Here is a 5,028-nt window from a genome sequence, read left to right on the forward strand (position 1 = left end):
ACAACCACACATACAAAGCGTTACTAATTAAGCAATATAGAAACAACTAAAAACAATTAACAATTGCTAATTAAAGAGTTCTATACTAGTCGGCCCTAGGTGAGACTTCTTGGACACTTGGAGCCCTTGAAGACACACTCACCGTCTAATAACGTAATTAAGAAGTAATTAACACAAATTAAGTTGCAAGGAAATTAAGAAAAACTCTCTTTGTTGATCCTCTTTTTGCTAAATGCACTTCCTTGTTGTCTTTGCTTGTTGGCCCTCCAAGTGTTTGTAGTGTTTTTCAAGAAAGCTTGATTCGGCCTTGGCTTTGTTTCCCCTTAGAATGAAGGTCATTATTCTCCAATTCCAGCACCTATCAAAAGACTAGACCTTACCCAAGTCAAGTTTCCATTCAATTAAGCACCAAAGGAGAATAAATTCCAGCACCAAATTAGAGGTCAAAGAACAAAAGCAAGAAACAATTTAATTGAATAAAACAGTACCACCAAAAGGAGTTAGATTATGACAACTAGAAAGGGGTCCAAGAAATATTAAGCAAGCAAATAAAAGGTACTCAATTAAAGGTAGGCACACAAAAGAGTTCCTAAGAATGGCACTAGAATTAGATTACAAAATAAAAAACAGCACCACTGGAAAATTGTTGTGGGCCAGAAACGTGTTTTTCCCCAATTTATGCTGAGCTGTGCTTTTTGGATTTGATTCTGAAATTTTATATGCAAGATATTCAAGATCTTAGCTAAAATCTGGCTTTGGAATCACTCAAAACGCATAAACCATTTTTTTTTAATAAATTTTTCAATTCAAGTGTTCAGTTACGCCAGCGCCTCAGATTTGCACACTGATTTTAAAAGATTTATCATTTTTTTTCTGTTGATTCTTTTGAACTAATTCTTTTTTTGTCCTTTCTATAACACTTCAAACTTGCATATTCCAGAGAATCAAAATTTTCCTATGAGTGAAAATATTTTTCTGAAACAAAACAGCCAGCACAGAGAATGTGAAACAGGGGATTCTGGAAAACTGGAAACAAAAAACAGCAAGATACCAAAATTTAAACACAATGGAATTTGTGAAATAGAATTTCTGTAGGATCTAAACATAAATAGGAACTCAAACTAAAATTAAAAAGGCACCAAAAGATCAAAGAACAGCAGATTCAAAGCAATTAAAGATACCCAAAATCAAGAAACAATCAAGCCAAATAAAGGACTACTAAGAATTGTTGACATTGTGGATGAACATGACTTGACAAAATATATATGGATTCAGAAATTAAAGACTCAAAAGCATAATATGAACCAAATTAAAAGTGCAATAAAGACTCAAAAACCTAAAAGAAAACAGCAACTCAAAGGTGTATGGAATCCTATCACAATTTGCACAAGAATTGTTCAAGATCAATTGAACAAAGTGCACCGGTTGGATCTTCCAAATAGCACACCAAAACAAATTAAAATGTAAAAAAAGCAAGACAATTATGGAAATAAGATGAACAACATGAAATAAAGAAGAACTAAAAATGAAAAGACCAAAAGCAACTCATCTTGAAGAACCTAAGCTCTGATACCAAATGATGGCAAAATTCATGAAGTTCTTCTTGAATCATGTAAGAGATGGTGCGGAAGCCATGGATGTGTGTGTGCAAGATCCTCCTAAGAGTGATGTTGATCTTGAAGGTGCATGATGTGTATGAACATTGGGAGGTTCGGCCAGCCCAAGGAAAGGTGAAGGATGTGAAGTTTAGAGCCTAGAGTTCTAGGGAGAAGCAAAGCTTGACACAAAATGGCAGCATAACTTTACTCACAATAAACTTGGAAAATACAAGAGATAGCCTTCCTATTTATAGGCTATAGAACCGTAAAAGCTAAGCTAATTCCTAATGAAATGGAAGCCAAATGAAATGCAATTCACAATACACATGGCACATGACCGGCCAAGCAACTAGATTCTAGAATGTTCACTCATTTATGCTTTCTACACTACTCTAATTACTTAGCCACCCTTAATGGGCCTCCATGTGACAATTACAAGGTCTTCTCAAAACCGTAACTTGACCCATATGTATGTGAAGCTAGACGGTCTAGGATTCCTCCTAGATGTTCCTTATGTAGCCGCTCCTCATCATGGCCTAGACGTTCCTCATCATAGGCTAGACGCTCCGTTTGAGACTAGACGCTCCTCATCATGGGCTAGACGGTCTAGTCTTGGAAGCTTTGGCTTTCATAGTGTGGTGAGCTTGGGCCCTCCTCTATCACAAAGACTCGGCTCGGTCAAGGAAGTTTTTCCTTAACATGGCAATCCCTCCCAATGCCCCAAACTCCGGCTCGGTCAAGGAAGTTTTTCCTTAATATGGCAAACTCTTTTGATGTCCAAAGACTTCGCTCGGTCAAGGAAGCTTTGCTTTAACATGGCAATCCCTCCCGGTGCCCAAAGGCTCGACTCAATCAAGGAAGCTTTGTCCTAACATGGCAATTCATCATGATGCCCCAAGATTCGACTCGGTCAAGGAATCTTTTCCTTAACATGGCAATCCCTCTCGATGCCCAAAGATTCGGCTCGGTCAAGGAAGCTTTGCCTTAACATGGCAATCCCTCCTGATGCCCCAAGGCTTGACACGGTTAAGGAAACTTTGTCGAACAATCGACAATCCCTCATAATTCCTAAAAATATCTACAATTCTACTAAGGAACCTTTGCCCAACGTGGCAATCCCTCCCAAATCGTTATAAACCAAATAGTTAGCTCGGGTAAGCAAGCTTTGTCTCAAATGAAAATCCCTCCTAACAGTTTAACTAAAAAAGGGTTTTAACCACTCCTACACGGTCGGATCATCAAATAAGAAAAACGCAAGGTAAAGCAAGCAATCATAATTCAACTTATTAAAGTGAGCAGAGTAAAACGTAGAAAAATTAAAAATAAACTGTTATTTATATATTTCTTATCACGAAAGGACGAAACATTGTCTTGTTCTCAATCATTGGATTCACTTTAGTCCAACGAGTTCAAATGGTTGGAGCACGTAACGACACGGTCAGTTGAACCATTAGATCTTTGAGGTCAAAAGTTAGGTTAAACTCGAACGAAGCATTGAGTGATGTACGTCCAATCACCACTAACACTACAAACCATTAATCATCCAAATTGTCACTTTCAACCTCGAGACACCAAGAGATGACATTTAGGCTCTTCTAAAAGGTTCACCCTCGAGCCTGGGGACAAGTGTACTGGTCGAAGCCAAGTGGACCAAGTCACTAAGTATCAAAAGTTGACCAACCGAATAGATTCAATACATTAAGATAAAATAAAGGGATACGTGATAAATCAAGTAATATGCTATAAATCCACTTCTAATAGTAATTAACTTACATCACTCCTTGGATTTTGCCTATGTGTTGGTTGTAGATTGACCATTTTGAGAGTCCTCCAACTATTTTGCAATTTGTCCCACTTGTGTCTCCAAAATTCTAATAGAAGTGTCAATATTCTTTTGGTTGGACAGTGATGCTTGCACAAATTCCTGCAAGGTATCCTCCAATTTGCTTATTCTCTCCTAAGATTAAGGATATAATGGTTGTTGTTTCTCCAACCTTGAGGATAATTATTATTATTGAAGTACCCACCTTATCTTCCTTGATTTTCCATATAATGAACCTCTTCTTTAGATTAATTATTTTGAAAATAGTAGTGACCATTTGGATTATCACCTCCACAAAATCACACTTCATGGATTAAATCTGTGTCTGATAAGAATGTACAACTTGTAATTGTTGTGGTAGATTATATGTGTGCTTCGTCAATGCTTCCATATATTATGTCAAAATTTGGTTCTGAGCCAAAAGTGCATTTAAAGCATTACGATCTATCATCCCCTTCTTTGACTTAGTTTGTCTATCATTTTGGGCTTGATAATTTGTTGATGTCGATGCATCAATACGCTTTGTGGCGTGCTCTGCATCAACAACTATCATTGTACCACTAACTGTAGCATCTAAAAGCATTTTGGTATCAAATCTGAGACCATTATGGAAGATACTCAATTGACATTGTCTTCTAACCCATGGTTTGGGCATTTTCTCAGTATCACTTTGAATCTCTCCCATGTCTCACAAAAGGCTTCATCTGACCCTTGCTTGAACATAGAAATATCAGACTTTGCTTTGATGTAGGAGATAATGGAAAAAAATCTTTGTAAATTTTTTTCCTGTATGTCCTTCCATATGGTAAGGCTCTAATTTGGATGTGATTTGAGTCATTCCTTAGCTTTTCCTGCAAATGAAAAAAAGAAACAAACATAGATAAACAATTTCAACATCACCTAATTGAAAGCTCATTGTTCCCACCAATTCATAGAATCTAGAAAAATGTTTGTATGGATCCTCATGATCCATTACTATAAATTTATGGGTATTGATCAGACTGAGGAATATAGCTTTCATCTCCAAAGCCTTCGTGGAGGCAGGTATTGCAATACTATAAAAATGTTTTAGCCCCTACTACATAGCATAATCTCCTAGTGTTCTTTTATGTTGTGGTGTTTGCTCTTCAACCATGTTCATCTCTTCCTGAAAATATCAATGGGAAGGGGAGAACTGGTGGAAGTTTTTTCTTTAATTTCTCTTTGCCTCCCTATTTTTTTGAGTTGTCTTTTCAATATCTGATTCGAATTGCAATTGGTCTTTGGAAATCTGTCATTTTAATATCATATAAGACAACTCACTCAAGGATTAGCACAAGGAGTAACTAGCAAGAATAATCAAATTTTTGAAATTAAAATTTTTAAAACAAATCTGAAAATAAAATACAATAAAAAAAACAATAAACAATTAAAATATTCACAATATTTAGGAATTTCTACTAAAAAATTAAAATTGTTCCCCGACAATGGCGCCAAAAACTTGGTGACTATTTTACGATAAGTGTACCTTGTCAGGAGTAATAAATTTATCCATAAGAACGGATATCGAACCCACAAGGAACAATTGAATTCTCAAGTATAATATTCACTAAATAGAAAATAATATGT

At 36.2% G+C, this 5,028-nt stretch overlaps 1 pseudogene; it reads left to right on the top strand.

The window, feature by feature from the left end:
• Window positions 1–4,057: 4,057 nt before the first annotated feature.
• Window positions 4,058–4,163, top strand: LOC137816805 (small nucleolar RNA R71; annotated as a pseudogene).
• Window positions 4,164–5,028: the final 865 nt, after the last annotated feature.

Source organism: Phaseolus vulgaris, chromosome 1 (assembly GCF_051622355.1).
Source record: "Phaseolus vulgaris cultivar YP4 chromosome 1, ASM5162235v1, whole genome shotgun sequence".
NCBI classification, from domain to species: domain Eukaryota; kingdom Viridiplantae; phylum Streptophyta; class Magnoliopsida; order Fabales; family Fabaceae; genus Phaseolus; species Phaseolus vulgaris.